The sequence below is a fragment of the Lagenorhynchus albirostris genome, chromosome 15 (genome assembly GCF_949774975.1).
Source record: "Lagenorhynchus albirostris chromosome 15, mLagAlb1.1, whole genome shotgun sequence".
Classification (NCBI taxonomy): domain Eukaryota; kingdom Metazoa; phylum Chordata; class Mammalia; order Artiodactyla; family Delphinidae; genus Lagenorhynchus; species Lagenorhynchus albirostris.
In genome coordinates this window covers 41,656,519-41,681,912 of record NC_083109.1, presented here as the reverse complement: position 1 = coordinate 41,681,912, position 25,394 = coordinate 41,656,519, and the positions used below count along the sequence as shown (strand labels likewise).

Genomic DNA, 25,394 nt, shown 5'->3' with positions numbered 1-25,394 from the left:
GCAAATACTACTAATAGTAATGCAACTGAATTTTTGTCCTAGATAACCACGTCTGCTTACTTCTAATTGAAAATGTGCATTTTAACTAGCTTCTAGACAGATGCATTATGACATCTAAATTCTACAGACTGAGAACTGTGTTTTATTTATATTGTGAGCAGGATCATTAAACCAGTTCTGACACAATGGTATAAGCTTGCTGTAAAGAATGTTGCAGATGGGAAGTTCATACTTTAAGAAGAGATTTCACTTCACAAAAGTGATTCTAAAGCCAATAACCAGAAAGAAGTGAGTGATTTTCTCTACTGCATAGCCTCAAATAAGTTCTAGATGAAAAAAAAAAATGAATTGGCTGCCATATTTAATGCAGTTCTTACCATAATTTGTTCATGGATGTGTTAACACCTGTCTCTATCACCCCCACCTCCACAGTATGCCAAAGATCATGAATGCTTTGTACATAGGAGTACATTCAGGGTCAGAGTTCCTGACACCTAGTAGTAGGAACACAAGAAATGTCTGTTGGATGAATGGATGAATGAATGAATGATTGTTCACAGCTGTAACCATTTTGATCCAAATATTCCCGACATTGTTAGTCACTGTGTAGCTGTAGACTTGAAGCATTAATTAAGCTGGTGTAAATAGGATAACCGAGTCCAATTCCAGTCTAAGCCCCGACAAGCCCAGGCTCTGTTCCACTGTCGACTAAAACTCTTCACCTTACTTTGTCCTTACCATTTACAGGTTCATCTTCCCACAAAGAAGTCAGATCTATTTTGAAAGAGAACCTGATTTGCAGTCTGCATCAAATCCCTTCTTGAAATAGGCAATGCACCATTAATAACTTAACAAATTAAACTGAAGTCTGGAAATAAGGTGACTAGGTACTTATCCTAGTTCTCTCTTTCGAGCTAAGAGACTTCAGGAGCATTATGTCTTTTTAAGCTGCAGTTTGCTTCTTTGCAAAGTACACACAATAAATCCCTAAGGTCTGTCTTTCAAGGAAGTCTGACAAAAATTAAGGCTTAAGTGTATTCACTGCAGAAGTTGAGGACTTTCCTTACTGCAACATTTAGTTGGAGTTTACCCAAGAACTGGGATGTCTGTGTTTGATGTGTAGTCAGTTTTTTAAGAAATAATGCAAAGTTGTTGTTAATGGTATCAGTGACTCCCGGTATAATGGACTTCTGTCCATGTACAGGCAGTGACCAACAATCTGGCGAAATTTTTCTTTTTCACTTGATGTTTGTATTGACATATTTAAGGTTTACGAAGGATTGGGGAAGGTTGAAGGTGTCTGAAGTCATTTCCCTTCCTGAACAGGCCACCAAGAGCAGCGGCAGGCCCGGTCACCTGTGTACATGGCAAGAAGCTCCTTTACAAAGGCCTAAGGATTTCACATGGAAACGAAATAAATACAGGAAAAAAAGGACAGTCTTAAAGAAAGATACAGAATCCTGGCCCCTCTTAATCTCTCTTCCTGGCTTTAAAGTCTCGGCTGCTTTTTATTCGTTTTCATTTTACCCAGCTTCTACTTCTAGGACCACTTGGAACCTTCTTTTGAGTGCCCAGTCAAGAATTCAGGGCAGTCTCAAAAGACAGGCATGTTGCCACCCCCTCTTACCCCACGCCCTCGCTGTGATCGAAGGGGGTCCCAGATCAAAGCATGTGAGTAATAGGTGGCGCCCTTTCTCTAGTAGTATCTTTGATGGGGTCTCCCTTCAGCTGAAAGCCGCTAATTAGAGTTCTGAGTATCAAAACTACTCTACATACTAAGGTTAAGGAACAAAGTTCTCAGTTCTCTTGGCCTTTGCAGAAACAAGGTCCTTATGTGGGGTTTTCTCAGCAAAGATCCCAGATCCTGGTAGATCTTGTCTCCAGAGGTCTCCAAATGAAGCAGGCTGGCAAATCTGCAACTTCTAAAATACCAACCCTTAGCTTCGTAACTCAAACTGTGTCTCTCCTTTTGGAGCACTACTCCAGCCACATCCTTTCTAAAGGTCTAAATTCAACATTATCTATTATTTATTTCCCACCTACTAACTCTCAGGATGATCACATTTCCATATCCTTTCACTGACATAGGTAAGCTGGCTCCTCTCTGAACTTTAGGATTTATGGCTTCAAGTGAAATCCCAGGCCATCTGGTGGATTCTGTGCAAATGACCAAGGTAACTTTCTGCTTCACTCAATGCACAGCTGTTTATCAAAACTGGCCCAACCCGAGGATCATTTTAGATTTACTGATTTTGCACCAAAATGGTTACAGCTGCAACCACAGCACATCAAGAGCCCCAGAGATTTTTTTAAATTATTAACTAAAAAATTTTAATGAAAAAATTTTAAATTTATTTAATAATATTTTATCTTCCCACTACTGGGCATATACCCTGAGAAAACCATAATTCAAAAAGAGTCATGTACCAAAATGTTCATTGCAGCTCTATTTACATAGCCCGGAGATGGAAACAACCTAAGTGCCCATCATCGGATGAATGGGTAAAGAAGATGTGGCACATATATACAATGGAATATTACTCAGCCATAAAAAGAAACGAAATTGAGCTATTTGTAATGAGGTGGATGGACCTAGAGTCTGTCATACAGAGTGAAGTAAGTCAGAAAGAGAAAGACAAATACCGTATGCTAACACATATATATGGAATTAAAAAAAAAAATGTCATGAAGAACCTAGGGGTAAGACAGGAATAAAGACACAGACCTACTGGAGAACGGACTTGAGGATATGGGGAGGGGGAAGGGTGAGCTGTGACAGGGCGAGAGAGAGGCACGGACATATACACACTATCAAACGTAAGGTAGATAGCTAGTGGGAAGCAGCCGCATGGCACAGGGATATGGGCTCGGTGCTGTGTGACCGCCTGGAGGGGTGGGCTAGGGAGGGTGGGAGGGAGGGAGACGCAAGCGGGAAGAGATATGGGGACATATGTATATGTATAACTGATTCACTTTGTTATAAAGCAGAAACGAACACACCATTGTAAAGCAATTATACCCCAATTAAGATGTTAAAAAAATAATATTTTATCTTTAAATATTTATTGAATATTTTAATTATTAAATTTTAAAAATCAAATTATTAATAAGGTACAAAACAACGTCAAAATGAGTCTCCTTCACTTAGAATATTTCTCTGTTCTTAAAATATTATCAGGTTGATCTGCCGATTATTTCATCATATGGCATTATTACATACGATTCCTTCATCCATATGTAATAATGGGATTTGGGAAATAATTGGGATTGTTCCAAAATGACTAAATTTTGTATGTTACTATACGGTGAAATACTTCTTAAAAAGCTATAACTGGCACACACATGTATCTTGGCGCTACTTCGTACATACTACATATTCACAGATGCTTATTGATGAATTCACCTTTGTGTGATTTTTATTTTAATATACATTTATCTGTTTCTTCTTCTAATCTGAAGTTTTTATTAATTTCTATGAATACAGACTCCCATGTGAAAAGTACAGAATTATTTAGACTAAATAATTTAAATATTAAACAGTACTTTTAAATGTCCTCAAGAATTCTGGACAGAGATGTTTTAAATAAACTTTTAAAAATAAAACTCACATATAATCCCTTGCATTTCATCAGCTTCTCACCAGGGGAAATTCTATTTGAAAATGAGCTTTGTTAGATAGTTTTCAAGCCAGAGTTGATGTTGGACTTGTGACCTTTAAAAGCTCCTGTGCAGAGAATGGTCTGCGTAAATCCCTACTGATAGAACCACTCAGATATGCCAAATCTTCAGTTTTCAGTCTGCAGTGAAATAAATTATATTTTCAGAGACAAGCACTACATGAGGCATCAGTGCAACTCAAAGACACAGACTCCTGCAGGAGCTTCTGAAGAAACCTTTCCTTCCTCTAAGTTTCACGAGGACAACTGGTAAGAGTCAAAATCATCCCTCTGGAGAATTTAAACCTCTCCTCTGGCAAAACTTTGGCTGCCTTGCCTGTTCCCCATAAATTCAGGGGGGGCGGGTGTGCTTCATATTTGTAAAATCTAACTTTCAGAAAATATTCATCAAGATCTTCCACATTAACTTCGACCCTCCCATTTCGAAACACAGAGGACAGAGGAGCCACTCCCTGAAAACAAGCTGGGGAGGTAATTCTTCATCTCTCCCAGCTCCAGAGCTTCATTCTGAAGGTTTCCTTCTCCCTGAATTCAGACTAGCCATGCACTGATTTCTGAAACTTCTGCTTGTGAGATTTTACCTTACGTCTTAAGTCCTGACCATCAATGAACCTTATTAAAAGTGTCCTGAAGACTTACACAAAATAGGATCTCATGGAGAATCCAGCACTTATCATGCATAGAGTACTTTTCAATACACATTTGACAGCTTAGTGAAACTAGGAAACTGTACAAAAACCATGAAGTGTGTCTACAGAGTAAACTAATTTTCTGTTCTTTTATAACATATTTTACACCTTCATCTCCTTCAGAAGCTGGAATACAGTCAACGGGATCTTCTCTGTTCAACACATGTTTGGAAATGCTTACAGACCCTGTAACTTATTCTTCAAAACCTCTGGGATAGTGATACAAAGAATTGCACACTGCAGATACATTTCATTTTTTCCAAACAGTCTAGAAGAAGTCAGAGACAAGTCTAGTGAAAAAAAGTACATGGACAGGTGGCTTAATAACAATGACAGCAACAACGCTGATTAGAAGAGTAGGTAGCACATTTTGATGTGCTAGTTGCCAAGGACTGGATTAAGCTCTTTACCTTTTATCCTCAGAGCAGCTTTGTGAAGCAGGTTTAATCATCATCCCATTCTAGAAATGAGAGAGCTGAGGCCCTAGGAGGTTAGACAAATTGCCTCAAATCAAGCGTTAGATCTGAGACTCAAAAGTACTTGCTTTTAACAGCTAGAAATACTGCTACTCCTAGGGATGAAAAATGAGGGGGGACTGTAAAAGAAAATGAAACTAACTTTTTTTTTTTCCTAGGGCTTTTAAATAGGCCATAGGCAATTCCCAAACTCTTTGGAAGTGGCAGTTCCAGAGAACTGAAATATTTAACTGCTCGAGGTTAAGAATACCACCTCTCGTCCTTATGCAGGAGTTCTGGGTAAACGTGTCAAGGGCTCAGGTCAGCATCTATTATACCGTACTATCTAAAAGCACCACAGGGTCCTTAGAAGAACTTGGTTCCAAAGCGTATTTTACATATTTGCAGGCCATGAAAAATTTCTGCCTTTGAATGAGGATTTGCTTCTGCGGTCTCCTGAGGTTCTGAGGAGGTGATGGGGAGGGAAGTGAGCCTGGAGGTGATGGGGAGGGAAGTGAGCCTGGAGGTGATGGCAGAGGCAGCTTTGCCAAGGTGAGCCCCGAGGTTCCCCCCAGCTCCTCCCCCATCCTCAACCCCCCCACTACCCCCCACCCCCATCAGAGCATCTCTAGTTTTAGCCGATTTATGTTTTAGGGCTCAGAATAATAATTTTTCTTTAATGTGTTTGCTGTTTTTAAAGGTTTCTCAGAGACTTTTCATAAACACCTAAGGTAAAGAATCGTTTGTGAAACATGTTCCTTTATTTACCTAAACTTTAGCCTCTTTGGCTAACTTGACTGAAGAGCTCCAGCACTTAGAAAGGAATCTAAGTTATTTGGCTAACATGTGATTTGGATGTTTTGGAAAGATAAAGTCTATAATTAAGAGATTGCCTAACAATGGATCCTCGGGGAACTGAAGGTCATTTCCCATAAAAATGTGCAGCCACGGGGAACCCCAGGTGAGCTATATTGCACTCAACCCTTCTCCTACACTTGGTCATTCATTAACTTTAATTAGGGCCATAGAGAGATGCCTAAAGAAAACGGAAATTCTCATTTGAAGATAACATTGTAGTCACTCCCTTATTCCTTCCTGAACTGAAGACGGAGAAATAGAATTTTCGCTTGACTTTTGTTTAAACAAACAACCAGGAGAGAACAGCCATTCAGACTGGGCCAGGTGCCATGTCTTCAATGGCCTAGGAATAGCCCAGCAGCTGTCTCTATGCCAAATATGAAGTCTGTCTCCATTGAGGACAACTTCCTTGTCGAGATAAAATCCAAAGGTTATTTTCAACCTTCAGACAAAAATCAAAGGCTATAAGGAATGATCACTCCCACATGCCTTACTACAAGGTTTTTAATACTTGGCATTTCTTAGATTAGAAAGGATCATAATCATTTATCAGCCAAAAAAAGCTAAGATTGCCAACTACACTCATTAGATCACCAGAGAGCTATTCCATCAACGGAAAGCACTTGTTAATCCATCTTGCCAACAACGGAGCCTCGACATGTTTCTTTTGGAAGGTGAGCCTCCTCTGAGTGGCCCTGCTGAGCAGTCCCCTCTGTTGTGACCTGAAAGGCTTGTCAAGTGCATGCAGAGCTTCCTATACACACCTCACTGCTCAAGACAAAGGGAGGCAGATGGACAGAGGAGACAAATGATCACCCACTGGAAACAACAGACAGTTATGAGTCAGGGTGAACTTCCTTCCTCTACATGCCAGTAGTGAGAACATCTGTAGGGAATTCCAAAGAGCATCACGGAGAAAAATGTAGTTCAAGAGGCAAAGTTCAGGACCAGTGTTTGCTCTGGCATCCTGAGGTGAAAATGTTACTGACTTATCTAAGTCCGGAGCTCAAAATGCAATTGAGTGAGGGGTCACGTGTCAGCTGAAGCCGGATGGTGCGTGACTGTCTTTGGAGACATTTAAAATGATGATAGTGTGAGTTCCTAAGAAAGCTCTCCTGGGTCAAATATCTTTGATTCTTTCCACCCCTTTCAAGAGTGCAGTGATTCACAATATTTTTCCATAGTTACCTCAGAATGGCCATGTTAGATAAGTTAAAATGTCCCATTTTAAAGATGACTTGCTAACTCCCAGAGACAATGAAAGGATAGCAGAATCCTGAACTGACATTTCTTTTTTACTCTTATCTGGCCTTTGGTATCGACACAATCTGATCATTAAACCAAAAGGCTTGGAGGGGAAGAGTGGACCATGGTGAGTGGGCTACAAACAAAGAAAATGATTTTGCTCCTTCACTATATTCATAATTTTCAGACTGGATGCCGCCCAAACCCCGTCTCCAACTCAGTGTCCATACATTTCTTACTTTAGGGCTTCTTACTCAACTTTTGGACTCATTCTCAAATTGCAGCTAGTTGTCTCCACTCCAAAATTTCCTTCCCTCTTCCCTACAGTTTTTAGATACATCAGACCTGTACAAATTACTTATTATTTATTATACTCCACCTGAACAACTTCCCCACCATGGCCATCTGGCAGTTTCTTTCATCTTGATGTCATGTAACCTGTCCTTTTTCTCATTAAACTAAAGTAGCAGCTGATTACAAGTCACTAAAAAAGGAAAAAAAAATAAAGTGAAAGGAGAACTTCCAAGGCACAGAAGTAACTAAGCAAATCTTTATTATTGGAGATGTTCTTAGCTTTGCCTAACAGACAAAGGGAAGTAAAACCTGAGATTCAGTAAACAAACAAACAAACAAAAAAACCAAGACCCTTTTACCACTAATTATTCTACTATTATTTTTTGCTCAAGGCCAGCCTGGGGCCTATTTTAAAAGAACAATTGTACTCTCCTCCCCTCCAAACTCTGGTGTTAACAATACAAGTGAAATTGGATTAAAATTACCCTCTAAAGCAGCTCTAAAACTCAAAGGGGTGGGGTCATCAAAATCAAGTTCCCTAAGAGGGGAGAAAACAAACCAATCACACAGCCTTTAAGAGGAGAGCTCTGTTGTACTTGGATAGACATTTGAGTTTCCAGCCCTTTTAAGCAGCAGCTGAGTTGTGCCCAGGCTCTATCTTTGATAGCTGGCGGGGATCCCCCTGAATGGAGGCTGGGACTGTGGACTATGCCTTAGCGACCAGGCCGGCTTCCACAAGTCAGAAGCACTGGTTCATTCCAGTGACTTACATGAACCCTACATTTCAAAAGTCTCATCATTCCAAGAAGGGGTGCACTGCTATCACCACAATATCTCTACTATCTACCATTATTTGAGGACCGTTTTTTCATTTGAAACACACATTCATATATACCCATGTACACGTACATACATATACATATGATTAGAATTATAGTAAGGCTTCTCCAAAGGAGTGATGTTTGGACCAAGATGAAGAAAAAGCAGACATTACCTCGGCTGAGGGAGAAGACAAAAGGATGAGCATTCATGTTTCCAGGGGTGTGGCTGGAGCAGGTGGTGAAGGAAGAGGCTGGAGACCTAGGCTGGCTCACCTCAGAGCAGGACCTGGCAGAACAAGATGGGAACCCTTGCCGTTTCTCTAAGAGCCATGAAAAATGGGAAGCTGCCCTAAATGTTGAAGTTAGGTGGGAGTCACAAACACACGTGCACTTCTCTGGCTACACCCTGCAGGAGAGGGGAGAGGAGACCAAGGGGCTGAGAACATTTGCTAGGAGGCCTCTGCCCTAGCCTGGAACAATGGAGACAAAGTGAAACAGACAAAGGGTAGGGATTAGAAGGTAGAATAGACTTGACTCACTGAAGGCTTGATTGTCCTGGGTAAGTAAGAGAGAACAAGGAAGACATTTGGATTCCCAGCCAGGCTCTAAACTCAGTGCTTTATGTACACTGTCCCAGTCAATAAAAACAGCAAGCACATCCTGAGTATCTGCTGAGGTAGTGTAGTGTAGTGGCACAAATATGGTCCCTAGAGGAAAAGACCATGAGAACTTGAATCCTGGTCCTAATGCTTAGTAGTTACTTAACCTTGGCCAATTATGTAAGCTCTCTTTGCCTCTGTTTCTTCATTTATAAAATGCAAATAATGACTGCACCCACCTCATAGGGTTGTTGGGAGGATTAAATAAGGTGATATATATAAAGCGCTTAGAAAGGCACCCGGCATATGGTAAGCACTCAATAAATGCTATTACCACGTGCCAGGAGTCAACTTGCACATTAGATGTGTTATCTCATCCACACAATAGGCCTGAAAAGAAGGCATTATTATTCCCATTTTACAGATGGGGAAGTGAGGCTCCGAGGGTTTTGAGAACATATCAACACCACTGAGTTAAGTTAGAGACAAAGGCAAAACTGAAAACTGTTTTGTCTAGTTCCAAAGTTCATATTTTTCTCTTTTAACAGAATGAGTAGCTTCACTTTGAAGGATTTCCAGCATGAGAACAAAAGATAAGAATGACTACTTAAGCTTCCTCATTAAGCAAAAGGACTCATGGAACTAGCTGCCCTCGCAGATTGGCATTTGTGAATAAAACTCCTGGTCAAACATTGACATTTATGTCAAAACACAATTCACATAACTTATCAAAAAGCCATTTCTTTTTCCATGAAGCTCAAAGTATTGGGAGGTAGGCTTCTCTGAATAAACAATTGAAACTGTGTCTTTTAAAAAAATCTGTTAACAAGACATTATTGTTCATTTTCAGAGAATATTTCTTTCCTGTTACTATCAACCAATAGTAATACTGTAATGATTTTTTTGTTGGTTCTTTTATGCCAACTTATATTTCAACACACAGTTAAAGTATACAGCTCACTGGAATCCAGTATTTGCCCAAATGCACACTCTAGTCTAGACCGATCCCTAAAGAATAGTTAGAAATAAAATTTTTACAAATTTTCCTGTAATCCTGTGTTCATTTAAATAAAATAGCAATGCCATCCTTTGCAATCCAGGGGCAACTTGGGAAGTTTTATGCAACCACAGAGAGAAAAGAAATTGTTGGCAGAGCTGCAAACTTGTTCTTTTCTCATTTATTCTCAAAGGTTAACCAGATGTTTAAACCATCATAGAACCTTGGTGTTGGGTTTGGAGGTGAAATGGACCCTGGGGATCATCGTGTTTCCTTCCTCCTTTTATGGGGAAAAATTTAAAGTCGAGAGACTTTAAATGACCATTTCAAGGTCACACAGCTAGATGGTGGCTAATGACCAACAATTATATGCTAAGCCCAGTGACTGATAATGGCAAAGTGGGAAAGCTAGCAAGGTTAAAAGATTTAATTACACTGGCCATTGCCTGTAGAAGTAATGGTTTGTGACTCCTTAGTGGTTTCTGATAACACTGTAAATATCTGGTGAATTAGCCAACTTAAGAAAAGAAAGAGTCTACTTCTGTGATGGGGACCCTTGAGGCCACGTCAATAGAAATTTCAAAATACTTATCTCCTAACGCAGAGTAATTTAGTACTGAATGGACAGATACTACACGTTTTCCTCTCACTTTCGTTTCTGAGGGACATGGAAAAATCTCAACAGAATCAAGTATGCTGGCATGTAAACCCCCTCCCTTAAACAATTGTTCTTTAGGTTCTTCTCTACAATGATGGCAGCTGGAGGGAAAAAAATCAAGTCCATGGGTGCTAGTTACAGCTCATTTGTTTTTGTTGATTTCATCACCACGTGGAATCCCAGCTCCATGTCAGTTTACCTCCCATTTCAAGGAAGAACTTGAGACTTAAATATGAACACAGGGAGGGATGGGCTTTGGAGGCTTGTTCCATTTAAAAGAAAGCAATTTCCAGTGGTGTTTTCTTCCTAAAATATTATTACATTGGTGCTGTTATAAAACAAATTCAACAGAATACATAGTTAGCTATCAGCCATTCTCCAAACCACACTATTTGTCATTTTCTTCTGTTTTCTTACTTTCTCCCTAGATTAGACCTTCCAGTTTTGCTCTTATAATGATTTCTTCTCTTCTTCCTTTTTACTCCTGCTATGATCATTAGCACTGTTCTTACACATTGCTGTTTACAACGTGCTAGGAACAGGCAAGCACTGTTACACCCATCATCTCCTTTGATTTTCACAATATCCAATAAGATGGGTATGATAGCACCAATTTCCAGCTGAGGAAATTGAGGTATAGAGGATATGGGATGGGCCCAAGGTTACATCCAGGGTAACCCAATGGTTCCAGTTTGCCCAGTTTGGCCTTCCGATTACCCCAGACACTAATTGTGTGTGTGTGTGTTGGAGTTTTTGTTTGTTTGTTTTTTAATTTCAAAACTCTTTCTTTTACATATTACCTAACAACATGCACCTACAAAGATCATGAAGTATCAGAGGTCAAAAGAATAAAGTGAAAAAGGTAAGTTGATGCTATGGTCATTTTTTTTCATTTGAGTTTTTAAAAAGAGATCGACCTGATATGCTCTGTCTGGCAAAGACTTGTCCAAAGTTCTGTTTTCACTTTGCTCTAGGGTAGGGAAGACCATTACCATTATTATTTTTTCTTAAGAGAAAAATGTAGCAGATTTTTCTTCTGGAGTGTAAATAATGCCAATTCTGGCCAAGGACTAATTTGAAGGTAAATATCTATGTCCACCCAGGGGAACTATATTGAGACACCCTATTTTTCCATTCCCTTGTAATTTCAGCTGGGAAGTGGCATCTTTTGAGCACGCAGCAGCCATTGCTTTTGGAGAAACAGCTTAATCTAATGGACTCATCAAATGGACAGCACTCTTTTAATTAAAACACTTTAATAAAAATGTGTTTGCATAAAATAACTGAGAATAATAATGGATTATACTTGTTGAATACTCAGCTAGGGTCAGGCATTATATTTGACACGCTGTACATGCACTGACTTAATCCCAAAACAATGCATGAGGATGCTATCATCCCCATTTATCAGATGAGGAAGCAGAAGCACAGAGATGTTAAATAACTGACCCAGGATCACAGGGCTGGGAAGTGGCAGAACTAGGATTTGAACCCAAGCAATAGAGGCTATGTCCTTAATACCCAGGCTTACACTTTTCCACCCATTTAGAATATAATCTAGAAACCAATTGTAATAGATTGAAAATAGTCCCCAGATATGTTCACATCCTAATCCTTAGGACCTGTGAATGTCACCTTATATGACAAAAGGGACTTTGCAGAAGTGATTAAGGATCTTGAGATGAGGAGATTATCCTGGATTATCCAGGGGGGGCCCAGGGTAATCAAATCACATGTTCCTTGTGAGAGGGATGCAGGAATAGTCAGAGTCAGAGGAAAAGCAATGTGATAACATGGACGGAAGCAGAGGGTGGAGTGACATGCTTTGCCGATGAAGGAATCGGCCACAAGCCAAGGAATACAGGCTCCACTAGAAGCTGAAAAACACAAGGAAACAGATTTTCTCCTCAGAGCCTCTGGAAGGACCTCAGCCTCCCAGAAGCTTGCCTTTAGCCCAGTTAAGCTGACTTTGGACTTCTACCTCCAGAATTGGAAGAGAGTACATCTGTGTTGTTTTAAGACACTGAATCTGTGGTAATTTGTGACAGCAGCATCAGGAAACAAATATATACGATAGTGAGAAAAAGAGCTGCACACCGGCCCTGAATTCTCTGGAATGATCAGAGAAGCATCTGTGGGCAGAAAACTGGAATGGCCATGCTCTTAACACTCTGAAGCAGGAGCCAGCTCTCTGGGAATATTCTCCAAAGTGTCTGCTCTGAATCCGTCCTGGCCTCTGCCTTCCTCAGTGTCTGCACAGGGCCTCAAACACTACCTTCTTGAGACTTAATTCCATTTGAAGCTAGGAACCATAATTCCCCTCCTGTTATACATCAAATATGTACACGATTTTGCTTAATTTCTCCTGCCCTCCTTACTTCTAAGTGTTTGGCATACATCTCTTTCTTGCCCATGAAATATTTTCTCTCCTTTTCATCACAGGTACAAATAATTGCTTTGCCACTTACTAGCTGTGTGACCTAGGGTTGTAAGTAGACACTCTGTGCCTCAGTTTCCTCACCTGCTAATGGGGATCGTAAGGTGCCCACCCTGACAACCTCCAGGACTTGTTGGGAGTATCAGATGACTCACCACACGTGAAGCCCAGCATATTCACTTAGAACGTGTTAGTTTCACTGTTATCTCTGAGGTCCCTCTTTCACTGGGCTTCCTCCCCTCATCCAAACAATATGTTCAATTCTCTCCATCCTGAAGCAAATCATAAATGCACCTGCCAAAACCACCATTCTCCCTCTCTCCTCTCTGCTGCCAAATTAGATCCACGCTGGCTGCCCCCCTGCACCACCTGCCCATCTCAACCTGTTAACAATCTGTTACATTCCTTTCTGCCTCTCAGCTGAATCTAGTCCCCATGCGGAATTTTCTATTGCATTTACACTGTGGACCACACCCACTTGATCTCTGTCTATCGGACCCTCAGGACAGCGCCTTCCGTCAGGGTCCATTTCTTCTCTCAGCCTGCTGGTTCTCAGCCTCCTTCCTCTGGACCACGTTCTTTTTTCCAGCCACTAAACTGGTGGTTCTCACTAAGGGCGATTTTGCACCTCCCCCTCTCCCCACCCGCCACCAGGGGACATCTGGCAATGTCTGCAGACATTCTTCATTGTCACAACTTGGGGTGGTGTGAAAAAATACTGGCATCCAGTGTGTAGAGGCCAGAGATGCTACTAAATAAACATCCTACAATGCACAGGACAATCCCCAACAACAAAGAATTACTTGGCCCCAAATGTCAACAGTGCCAAGAAACTGCTCTAAATAAATCCATTCTCCGAAGATCTGGCTTTGGCTGTCACTGTGTGTGTGTGTCTGTGTGTATGTCTGTGTGTGTGCACCGTTGGGCAAACAAGTCTTCTAGACCCACCCCAGGCTCAGTTCCACAGTTCACACACTCCTCAAGCCTTCCCATATCTCCATCTGTTCGCCCACTCTGATCTAATCCCTTCTCTTCCCTAACCAGCTCTGTCTCCCAGAAAGCTGATGCTAAGGACCATATCAACAGGGCCCCCTTGTCCTTGGGTTTCCAGTTGGCTTTAGTGATAGAGGTTGCAGGGAGGAAGGAGAGTGAGGTCAAGGTATTTATTCTCTTTTCTTCTTCCCAAGAAGATGGCCTTGGGCTGTGCATTTTCCCCAACTAGAATTCACTTACTGTATTATGGCTGTCTCTACACAACTCTTTCCTTCTAGGCTTAGGGTTTTTTTTTTTTTCCCCCTTGTCCCTTCAAGTTTAGCAGTAGTGTAAAATGAACTGTTACGGCCCAGATACTGCATTGTCCCTTATAGCTCCCATGCTCAAACATTTGGAAATGGCTCTTATAAATATACCTTTCTGGAATTACCTGATTCTAAGGCGGTCATATCCTTTCTGCTGTGACACACTCTATGCATCATCTGTTAGCCAGATCCAAAATTTTACCATCCCCGACTCTCTTAACCACTATATCCAATCAATTGTTAATCCCCATAAAAGTTACTTCCACATATTTCTTATTTCAAGTTTCCCTTGACCCTTTCCCACAGGCTGGTGCCCTAGCTCAATCTATCATTTCTTATTGCGATCACAATTTCCAATTTCTTCCAATTTGTAATTTCAGGTATCCAATTTCTTCTCTATTTTCTCCACCTTCCAATGCCAATACCATAACCCCATGCAAGCTTCCATGATTCTCTGGTAGCCAGATGTGAACTCTCCCTTTTTGGAAATCTCATTCTATTTCATCTTACCTCACATAGGTAACTGCCCCTTTCACTGTTCTATTTTAACTGTACGACTTTTATTTTGACTAAAATTAAGTTCTTTTAGGGCAGAACTGTGCTTTCCCATATATATTACTCCCAGAGTTCTTGATACTGTCTCCCATACACAATAAGTATTTGTTAAATGAAACATGAGTCTTCCGCCCTTCGTTTATGGTTGGTGAGGATAACAAATTTTCACAATTCCTGTGCTGATTTCGTGGCCTTTCAGAGTTATGTCTTTTTATTTATTTTTTTTAAATAGGAAAGTAGAGCATATTCTTTTGCAGCAAAAACTACAAGAACATTCTAAATGCTGGGAAAATACACACTGGCGTCACTCTGAGTTGACTCAGAGTGAGTTAACTCTGAGTTGACTCAGAGTTAACTCATACTGTTCCTGAATAGTCTCTCTCTGAAAACTTTCCCAGATTTCTCTTCCAGCAGAATTTCCACAATCAAGTGATCACTGTCTAAACTTAAAGACAGCAAAGCCAAGCCCTTCCTCTGCCACTTCGTAAAACGTAAACACTGACTTCTTAAGTACTCTAGGTAATCCTCAGGGTATTTGTTTTACGTATCAATGTGACATAATAGAACTTTACAGTGTTGACAAAAACACATGCCCTTTAAGTATATGATTTTGGATGAATTTCTGAGCCTCATTTCTTCAACTGTACAATGGGGATAAAAATAACATAGTTCACTAGGATGTGGGGATGAATAACAAAGAAATGTAAGTAAAACAGCTTTGGTAACTGCAAATAGTGTATAAAACCTTATTGCTTAATTATCCTAGCAGTTCCATATCAACTTGTTTCAATGAATAAAAGGAGAGCAGCGTTTTTAGCTGCTGAAGTTCTAGATGAAACACCATTTAATGAAGCACACCTGAGTGACAACCAGTAGTAATTTCTTCCCTAATCAGCTATGTCAAGGTGAACCCATTCAAACTGGTGAAGTGTCCACGACTCTAGAATTCTCTTCATGTGCTCAGAGAATAAGATGGGACTTGTAAGCACCCCTCCTAAATGAGTCCGAACTGTTCTGTTCTATACCCTGGAAATGAAGTAGAATTCCAGAGAATATTTCAATAGCATATGCTCGATTATTTTGAAATTATAATTACTAAGTTACCTCAAATTCCTTACAGGATATACTGGATGATTAAACAAAATAATTCTATTCTATTTCCAGGCATTAGAACTTCAGCACCATGTAAACAAAGATTTGTTGAGTATGTGAAATATATGTAAAACACTAAATACACTAGAAAGTGTTACAGTGGTGCTAAATCCTGTACATTTACCTTCCACAGATTCAACCCTGTGCTTGGGGAGGAGAGAAAAGGGAAGAGTCGGGGAAAGGAGGAGGAATGAGGGAGGGAAGGGGTGGCAGACTGTATTTTCCAAAGACGGCACAATGACATCTTCCAGCCCCCGTGCTCTCCTGCAATGTGAACTCACCCAGGAGGAGAAGACTGTTTCTCCGCCCTCTTGAATCTACGTGGGCCCTGTGACTGCTTTGATCAGTAGCATTCAGTAGACAGGACGCAATGACAGTTCCACCTGCAGCCCTTAGCTCGCCTGGCGGTTTCTGCTTCCTGCCCCTTGCAATGTTCACTATGGGCAAAACTAGATGCCACACAAGAAGTCCTGCTCCCCTGGGACTGCCATTCTGTGAGGAAGCCCAATTTAGTCACGTGAAGAGGCTGTGTGGAGAGATTGTTTCAGCCATCCCAGAAATGGGAGTGAAAATACCATCTTACGCACACAGCTCAGTCGAGCCTTCAGATGACCCCAGCCTCAGCAGCTGTTAACTGCAATTTCATGAGAGACCCTGGGTTTGGGAAAGGTCCTGCTCAGCCCAGGAAACCCCCGGAACTGTGAGATATGATGACAAATTATTTTAAGGCCCTAGGTTCTGGGGTGGTTTATTAGATAGTCATAGATATTTGGAACCAAGAGAGAAAGAGTAATAGAAAGAAAAATAAAGTAATTTAGGGATTTTACTCCATTTTGCCTATTAATGCCAGTTGGAGTCTGCCACTCAATTTGCTTGGGCTGGGAGATCTGGATTAACTGTTCCAAGGGTACTTACTTAGTTCCCGTGTGCCTTTCATACTGCGAGCATCTCATACTATATTGAGAGTGATGGAAGAGTGTTTAAACACACTGGTTTCTCATGCAACGTGGCTATGAATACAACTCAGTCACTTTATCTGGTGCTCAGCTGAAGAAACAGTCTCCCTTCCACTGGAGGAAAAACTGGTCCTGCCAGGCTTGAAGAACTGTAGGTCTCCAAACAGTGCCTCCCAGACGGTTTTTAAGATTAATTTTGACTCACCATGGCTTTTGCCTTATAGGCTAACTTCAGAATCTAATAACCTTATATACTATCTATTGTGCCAGTGATAATGACATTACTGATGATGATGATGACGACGGAGGAGGAGGTGGACATGGATTGCATGTCAACCAAATTGTGATTTTAATTTATAAAGAGTCTCCTGCTACCTCCTGGAGATCTAAGCCTTAATGGTTATTAACTTAGCCATAATTCATTTATGTTTAAAACATTTCAATGCTTCCAGTGAATAAAGTATCATTTCATTTTTGGAGGGCCTATCACCTAAATTGAAAGAAACTGATCCTTATCCAGCTGAATCTAATATAAATGACTAAAACTCTTTAAGACTTCAAAAACAAAAAGTATAGATTCGAGTTAAAAGCAGCTTTTACCAGGCCAAATCCTTTCAAGTTTTCTTTAGGGAAAAAAAAAAAAAAAATCAAAGGCACTAACATCCTAAGAAACTGTTCTCCACAGTCAATGATCACTAATGTCTTTATATATTTTTCTTACTAGTACAAGGAGACTCAACATCTTGCTAAATTTTGTGAAAATATAAACAAGGGCTCCTGTCTGCTCAACAGGGCTGTAAGCTTCTGTGTTTGTAAAATGTCTTATTTTCTTTCTAAGACTCCTTCTACGGTTGGCATGGTTGGAGGTTAGGGTAGTTTCATGAAATCTCTGCTGAATGAATGCTTCTTTTTTATATCAAACTTTTAAATTGTTTTTTTTATTATAAAAGTTTGTTGTGAAAAAATAACTAGAACATATAGATAACAAAAAGAAGGCCATCAAATCATTGATAACCCCCCAAACCCTGATACTACTACTATCAATACCTTGGTGTTTGTGGACAAGATTCTTTTCTGTAGAGATTATTACTACTTTTTTAAACTGGAGATGTGCGTTATAATTTTGTAACCTGATTTTCCAGCTGAATAAATAGCTTTAAGGTGACCTCTATTTGCTTCTAGATTTCATTCTCAAATTCCACTCTTTAGATTTTTTCACTCTTTGACATCACATACCTACTAATGAAAGTCATTTCACAGCTCACATTGAAGGAGACGCTTAGTTCTTTTGAAACGAGTTCAAGTAATACATCAATCCTAAAGCTGTCTCTGAGCAAATGAGAAAGTAAATACACTTTAGTACAGTGAAAAACGAAGCAGAATTTGAACACCAGGGCTACAAGCAGCAGATCTGAGAAGGCAAAGGATGAGGGTGGTCAGCAGGTTGGCCAGCTGGCAGGAGTGGCAATGATTCTCTGAGCCAGTGGTCCTCAAGCTGGAGTCTCCAACCAGCAGCATCAGCAACAGCTGAGAATTTTCTAGAAATGAAAATTCTTAAATGCCATCTAGATTTAATGAATTAGAAACCCTGCGAGTGAAGCTGAGGGGAAACCTATGTGTCCCCAAGCCCTTCTGGCTCTACTGCATGCTCAAGCTTGAGTGCACTGCCCTAAGACAATACGAGAACCACAGTCCAGGTTGCACATTAGATCCTTTGGGGGCTTTTACAGCACACTGATGTTTGGACGCTCAGGTAACTTAGAGAATTCCCTTGGTTGGGAGCTGAATATCTTTATTTTATACAAGCTTGCAGATGATGCTAATAAAGAACTAGGACTGAAAACTGTTAGTCTAATACATGTATCAATCCAACAAACTGGAAAACAAATTGAGAGACAACTTGGCCGAGAACTTGAGTGTATGCAGCCATGGTAGCTGAATGATTGTACATACACTTAAAGGGAGTATCATTTACTTTAATTTACTTCACTGGGTCAGCATGTCAAAAAGATGTGAGAAGTGTTTTAAAAGTGAAATTTTAAGTGTTATTCAAAAATAAGCATTATTATCAGTTAATATGTTATTTGGTCTATGACATAATTTAAAGATTTTATACACATGAATACCTTATGATTGCCATTATAATATATGGTAAACACCTAACCTGCCCAGGACTTATATAAAATGACTTAAAATTTACAGGTGACAAAGGCCACCAAGCAGAAAAGTAACAGTCCTAAACCCTTAATAAGACAAGGAAGTGTCATGGTACAACAGTATAAACAATCAGGCAACAGCTTATATGTACTAAGAATGTTCATACCTCTCATCCTAATCATTGTGACAATTCTGTAGGGTAGATACTATAACATTTGTTGGACAGTAGTAAATACTATTTATAATGAGAACTCTAAGTCATAGGAACACTGTTTTTTCCGAAATATTTTGTTTAAGAAGATAGATAAAATATGCAGACTTCTCACACAGAACTCAAAAAGCACTATCTTAGAAGAAATTTGGATAATTAAGGAAACAAGAAATGGGATAGGCAAAAGTTATTGAAAAAAAAAAACAAATACAATAATCACTAATTATGTAAGAAAAAATAATTTTATTGAAGTCCAATTTATAAAGAATTTCTGTTCATCAAACGTTCACGTTAAGAGAGTTAAAAGGCAAGACACAGACTGGGAGATGATATTCACAGTCTGAATCTTGACATTAGACTCATATCCAAAGTATAAGAGAGCTATCACATCATTGGGTGGGGGGGAAGCAACCTGATTTAAAAGTAAGCAAAAGAAAAGTAAACAAACAACTTGAAGAAACATCCACAAAAAGAGGAGATCTGAATGACTGATAAGCATATGAAAAAGTATTCAATATCATTCTTCTCAAGGAAATCCAAATTAAAACCCCAGTGAGATACCAATACACTCCCACCAGAATGCTCAAGATTCTAAGTGTATGCCTACCCGATGACCCAGCAGTTCAATTCCTGATGTATACCCAGGACAAGTGAATGCAATTGCTCACCAGAAGAGAGCTTCAAGAATGTTCTTAGAAGTTTTATTTACAATAGCTGAATTGTGAATGGGGAAAACTCAAATACTCATCAACAGAAGATGGATAAATATCGGCATATACATAAAACAGAATACTACGCATTGATCTAAAAAATGAACTGCTTCGATATGCAATGACATGAATGAATTAAAAATGAGCAAAAGAATCCAGACGCATGAGAGAACACTGAATGAGTGCATTTATATGAAGTTCAAGAACAGGCAAAACTAGTGGATGGTGAAAGAGTTCAGAATACAGTTTGACTTGTATGAGAGGAGATGAAATGAGAAGGGTGATGAAGGAACACTCTGGGATGTTGGATATATTCTGTCTTAATTGGAGGTGGTTACACAAGTTCATATAGATTAAGATGCATGCATTGTACAGTGTGACATAACTCAATTAAAATTAAAATAAAGAAGACAAGGAAAGATATAATCCAGCTTAATAAGGCAGCATTTAAAATAATTCCACCAACAGCAACTCTATTGTTTATGGAATTTAAAAATCAGTTACCCAAAAGAGAAATCTCTTTAGGATTTTTGTCTCATCATTGTTTACCCCATGAATGATAAGTTAGTTTTCTCAAAGTGTTAATAGTGAAAAATGAAAAAAAAAAAGCAAGAACATATTTTCCATCACCTAGCCACGCCTCCAGTTACTTTATAATAATGAAGCAAAAGGAGACTTTTTAAAATGCTGGGTATGTACAGTTTTATACTAGATAAAATTTTTCACCTCTGTAATCAAGTTCTTAGTACATATATATGAATGGTAAATATATAACTTTAAATATGGATGTTGCTGCTCTCAGACTGGTCAAGGCAGAAGAGGGTAGAACATCATTCTCTTAAATTGACACCAGCTGCTTTGTAACAGTCACCACCTGCATCCTTATCTGGCTGGCCAATCAAAAGCAGGCTCCTTAAAAGCAAACATCTGCTGCCCATTTATAGTAATTTCTACATGAAAACAGTTTCATCAAAAACAACTTAAGCTTTGCCAACACCGAACATGTGCTTCCAGAAAAATGGCCTTTCTGCCTCAGTTGTACTATGATTTCTAACTCCATACCCGCCACTACTTTAAAAAAAAAAATTCATAACATCTTTCATTCAAAGTGTTTCACAAAGATTTTTTTTTTTTTTTCATTCTGTGCCTTTCTTCCCATACCTGCTTGAATGTGTGTTCACCTCTTCAGAGGGCATAAGGCACTCAACTTGGGAGAAAAATGACAGGAAACATGCTGCCTTCCCATTTTGAGTTGAGCATGACTTTAGAAAGTAGCACTAAAGCATAGTTGACTGCTTATGGAAGCCCAACTGCTTGGGTTTAAGAGTTAAAAAACAAGAACTCAAAAATCAATAAATGGAATTATTCCCATGGCCATTACTTATATAACAAAGCAGATAGCTACCATTCAGAATCCAGGGGCACCGGCTGGAATGAATAAAGTCTAATATGTATATTTTAGTTATATAAAATCAGAAGGAAATTGGAAAGACGGAAATTCTAATTCAGAGTGTTTGCTCTTCCAAAGTGTTCAGGGAGAGCCAGTAATTCAATTAAAACAAATGCAACACGTCATTTATATTTCATTGACATTTTTGAAGCTTCATTTCATTTTGAAACTTTGTTGTATATAGAAGAAAAAAAATCACCCAAGTTCATTCATGGGATTTGCATTTCTGCTGCATTTCCATCCCTATATTGTTAAAATGATGAACACCCTCTACCAAGGGGTTACCAAATAAACTCTAAATCACTGCTGTAAAGACAGTATTTATCAAACCACCCATGTCTTATGCAATTCATTCCCTAATTCAAAAGTCGGCATTTGTTTGTAAGTTGTAAAAAAGCCCAAAGAAAAGTCCTTGAATCCAGGCTATGTCAAGTTGCTCTAAAATTAGGGGATCTTTCCCCTTCAGGGAACAAAAGAAGACTTATCATTATGAATCCATGTGATTTTTTTTTTTCCACCTTCTTCCAGGAAGAATTCTGAAAAGCCATTTTCTAGTTCAGCAGGGAGAGGATCATGTATTCATATTTCCATCTTGAGCTTGTCATGGCATTTTTAGTGTTATTTTCAAGAGTAATAAGGCCCATAAAATGTCAATCAAAACCCACCACCAGCAGGGAACGTGTTGGAAGCTGTTACATAATCAGCATGCCTGTCTCAGCACAACACGAGTGGCATTTTTCATGTCGATACTGAATTCACAACTTTAAATCTCAGGTTTCCTGTGCCTCTGGTTTGCCACAGAAGCCAGGACTGTGGCAGTCCGAGCAGCCCGAGTCAAAACCCAAGTGTCCCGTTGCCTAATGGAACACTGAGTCATTTCACTCCGCCAGGTCTCCTTCCCCTGAATAACAGAATTATTGGGAGGAGGCATGAAGAAGGGCAGAACAGGAGCACTTCTGACAGTGAACTCTGAGCCTCTGTGAGCACTCAGGTTTCCTGAGCTGACACTTACCCTCGAAGTGCAACTTGAACGCTGATGTAGGACTACTCGGTGATCGCTACCTGCCCACCTCAGCCTCACGTACCACAAGGCCAGATGCCCACTGCACTGTGCTCTGAGCTAGTACCTTAGGGGGAAAATAGGGGTGGTACAGGTTTTCCATTTTATTTCTGATTTAACACCAGCTTAAGACATCATGGTGACTGAGCCCTACACTACCCTATACATTTAAGATGGAAAAGATACATTGGATCAGCATGCTATTATCTTCCTAATATGCCTTCTCCACACTGCAGTCTGCAATTAGGTAAGATGTTAAATGATTCGGGTAAGGAAGCTTCTTGAGTGTCCTCAGAGTTCTCTCTCCCAGATTTCAGTTTGAGCAATTTTATGGTTTGGGGATTATATTATGGAATATTCCCTTAGTAGATGATGATATAGGGAGAAGGATAAAGGAAGCAAGCAGGAAGAAGAGCACGGGTGAGGAGGGAGGGAGAAGGAGGAAGTGGAGGAGGAGGAGAAAGACAAGAGGGAGAAGAGAGGTGGGAAGAGAAGAAAGAAAAGGAAGCAAAGGAAGAAGAGGAGGAAGAAGAAAATGGGAGGAGGAGGCGTCCTTCTCTTAGATTTGCGTTTGCTTGTATTTCCACGGATCTGCTGTAGTGTAACTTTTCCCTCCTACCACGCGGAGCTTCAGTTACTCAGAAAGTATTGCAGAACTTCTTGAAATCTCACAGTATCCTATGGAGAGAGATGCTAAATAACCATTCCCATTTGTCACTCAAAGCAAAAAAGGTTGTGTAGAATTGGATTCTGTGCCCACCCCCTTGCCCCTGCATGTGATTTTAATCATGATACTTTCTTGATTACTTGAATAACTGTCCACCTGTAGTACTTATTTTCTCCTACTCTTTATCAGGATTTTACTGTAAAAAAAAACGTATTCGAGGGGCTTCCCTGGTGGCGCAGTGGTTGAGAGTCCGTCTGCCGATGCAGGGGACACGGGTTCGTTCCCCGGTCCGGGAAGATCCCACATGCCGCGGAGCAGCTGGGCCCGTGAGCCATGGCCGCTGAGCCTGCGCGTCCGGAGCCTGTGCTCCGCAACGGGAGAGGCCACAACAGTGAGAAGCCCGCGTACCGCAAAAAAAAAAAAGAAACAAAAAAAAACGTATTCGACTCTTATCTCAAAGGAATTATGGCACTGAACTGAAAGCAGAAGAAAGAGACTTTTAATAGATAGATATTGATGTTGATACACACACTGCATTTCACTGATTCTAAAAGCACCGCATATCATAAGATGTACCTTTATTCTATGTATCACTAAGAAAAAAAATACTGCTCATTAAATTAAGACATAACATAGACTACAAGATGTGTTCTGATTCCAGAGCTTTTTGTAACCTTACTGCAACCATAAGAAAGCACCAGACAAAGCCAAATTGAGAGACATTGTACAAAATAACTGACCGGTACTCTTCAAGAGCATCAAGGTCATAAAAGACAAGCAGAGACTCAGAAATGGCAACAGACACTAACAAGAAATAACACATAAATGCAAAGTAAGATCTAGGACAGGATCCTGGAACAGAAAAAAAAAAATAGCGTTAAAACTGGCAAAATTTGAACATGGTCTGAAGTTTAGTTTATGATATTTTGCTAATGTAAAATTCTTGTTGTTGATAACTGTCCTATGGTTTTCTAAGGTATTATCATTAGAGGAAGTGAAGTGAAAAAGATGTTATATAAAAAAAAACTCTTGGAATTATTTTTGCAACTTTTCTGTAAACCTAAAAGTAATTCAATGCATAGCATTTTAAAAATCTGGGGAAAAAAATGTATCTTAGGATCATTTAAAAATAGTAACTTAGAATTTTGTAAAATTACACAGCCAATTGTCTCCAAATGTCTCTGTATTTGAATAATTTGTCCATTATTTGAGGATCAACACAATGTGGTAGAAACTGCCCTGGATTGAGTATATAATCCGTGAGCTCCAGCTTTGATTCTGACCAAATTCACAGGGCACATCCTACAATTCCTCAAAATAATCACTCTGGTTCTCAATTTCTTCAATCTGTAAGATGAGATCTCTGGACGAGTGACCCTTAAGGGCTATTTCACCTCTAATATTCTCAGTATCCATGTTAATAACCAGGCAGAATATATCAGAAATGCTGCCATTACCTAAAATCAGCAAAGTGACCAAAGTAATGAATGTTTTGTGAAAGGCTGCACACATACCCACACAGCCACATTGACACAAACAAGCACAGAGTTCTCTCTCTGTATAACCAGTGTAGAATAAGCTGCATTATGGTGAAAACCATAGCGATTCTGTATTCACTGAGTGTTTAATTTAGCCTTAGCACACAAAGATGCCAGGTGTTATTAGTACGAAATCGCACTCAGTTTTTAGTCAGACTAGCACTGTTCCAAAGCACCCTCTCTGAAAAGGACAGGAGCAGGCAGAAATGGGAGTGGACAGACATGTTTTATAGGTTGTTCACCTTTGCCAGAGCCCCAAGTTCTAGTCTTCAGTCTGTATTAATTGATGAAAAGAAGTCACTAAAAGTCACGCATCACGTGTGGGTGGTGTCACAGAAGGAGGCTCCCCTAATGCGACAGAAAGCCTCACCTATAAGATGCCTTTCTAGATTCTGTGTGGAATCCTACCCCTAGAAATAATGAGAAACCAGAGCCCGTTTTTCCCTTGAATTCTCTAGCAAAGGGGAGATGAGAGGGCTTTTTAAGGGTCATAGTGAAAGATGGGCTAAGAATTCACCTTTCTCATAAAAGTCTCTGTGAAAAGGACACGCAATATGGCAGATGGATTGCAGTACGTGAATCCTCCATACTAGAAAAGAAAATGCAAAACAAAACAAAACAAAACAAAAAAAAAACCTATTTGTCATTATTAGCTCTGACACATAAATGCTATCAAAGCTGACCAGGCAAGGGAATCTAGCCCAAAACGGTAAGTCATTACATTTAAGAGCAAGAGACAGAGCACAGACACCTTCCCCTGGAAAGTCTGTGAGCACGATGATGTGGGAACCTTCCAGGGAAAAACATCTGCCACTTTCTCACCCAGTGATATAATAAAACATTCACGGGAGTGGTAGATTGCACGACTGTCATTTCAACATGTGCTGAATAATGAAGGATGGGAACTGGC

At 39.8% G+C, this 25,394-nt stretch overlaps 1 protein-coding gene across 1 annotated transcript in view; it reads right to left on the bottom strand.

Annotated features, from left to right (window-relative positions):
- Positions 1–25,394, bottom strand: part of MACROD2 (mono-ADP ribosylhydrolase 2) — a 1,952,988-nt gene that overhangs the window by 1,009,192 nt on the left and 918,402 nt on the right. The gene's annotated exons all lie outside the window — the stretch shown is intronic.